This window comes from Equus quagga, chromosome 16, assembly GCF_021613505.1.
Source record: "Equus quagga isolate Etosha38 chromosome 16, UCLA_HA_Equagga_1.0, whole genome shotgun sequence".
NCBI lineage: Eukaryota > Metazoa > Chordata > Mammalia > Perissodactyla > Equidae > Equus > Equus quagga.
In genome coordinates, this window is record NC_060282.1 from 55049392 (window position 1) to 55050632 (window position 1241).

The 1241-nt window shown below is 38.5% G+C and overlaps 1 non-coding gene across 1 annotated transcript; it reads right to left on the reverse strand.

The window, feature by feature from the left end:
- Positions 1 to 830: 830 nt before the first annotated feature.
- LOC124228306 (small nucleolar RNA SNORD115) lies at positions 831 to 910 on the reverse strand. The gene has a single exon (XR_006885693.1). It is a non-coding gene; the product is annotated as a small nucleolar RNA SNORD115 (small nucleolar RNA).
- Between the last annotated feature and the right edge of the window lie 331 nt (positions 911 to 1241).

Here is a 1241-nt window from a genome sequence, read left to right on the forward strand (position 1 = left end):
CTTTCATCTACCATCTTTCAGGGCACCTCAGGCATTGCCACTTTGCTCAGCCCTTGTCATCACCTTCTCCAGGATTCTAAGGGCCACTCTTGTAGTCAGTTTGCCCATTTCCTTGGTCCTTGCTAGAGTGTTAAGTCTCATGTCCCAAGAAAGTGTCTCCATATCAATAAATTCTTGCTTATCCAATTCTAGCCTCCTTTATCAAGAATTCTCAAAAATCAAATCCTAAGTGTATCCCCTGGCTCTTGATGTTTGAACCTTTTTTTTTTGCAATTGGACTCAACGTGTATAAAGACTGAGATGAATGTTTCTTGGGGTGCCAGTTAAGGAAAAATTTCCTCAATTTACAATCTGATCAATTTCATGTATAACAGAAAGATTTCTATTTCCAAAGGAACATATCTTAAGACTAATACAGAAAAATAAACTGTATATTCATATTTAAGTTCCCTAAATGAGTAAAACCTGTTGCTTTTGAACAAGACTCATTACTAATCTGATGTTCTATTTGGCATGTACCTATGATCAAAGAAACCCACTCCTCTCACATCACTAATCAATGATATAACCCTTGGCAGAATGTCTCACTGAAGACACAATGAGAGAAAAAGAGCTAAGGAATAACCCCTGATTATGCCCTACTATTACAAAATATCGATCACTAAACAAAGCATAAGGCACAAGCTTGTGCTGATCACATTAGCACATAGACATGCTTGGGCCACATGAGATTCCCTCAAAGAATTTATTGTCTCAAGCCCAAAATATGATTGTTCTAGAAGGAAAATAAGGATTCCCAACATCCTGTCCCAGGATTGTCATCTGGCTTGGGGTCTAGCATAATCTTATTGAACATGATTTTTAGGTGATCTTCTTTCTTCAAGACAAGATAAGATCTCATCATCAACCCAGCCAAGGCACTCCCCATACACCCATACACTTATACTTGAATATGTCTACCAGAGATGGATTCTGGAAATTATGCTGACAAGGTAGACACAAGTTTCCATGTACTCCATGCTGGATACCTGACTGACATAGATTGTACATGGACATACAGGTTGATGCAGTGAGTGAGCTTGTCCCAAAGCCTCATCTTATTTTCTTAGACCACTCCCAGTGTATCTTCTATTAGTTTGCCAGAACTAATAGAAAGCATGCACAAAAACAAGATTACTCATACAGGAAATTTATTGAAAGAAGCAGGGAAAAGTGGGATTGCTTTCAGACCACATTGCAGG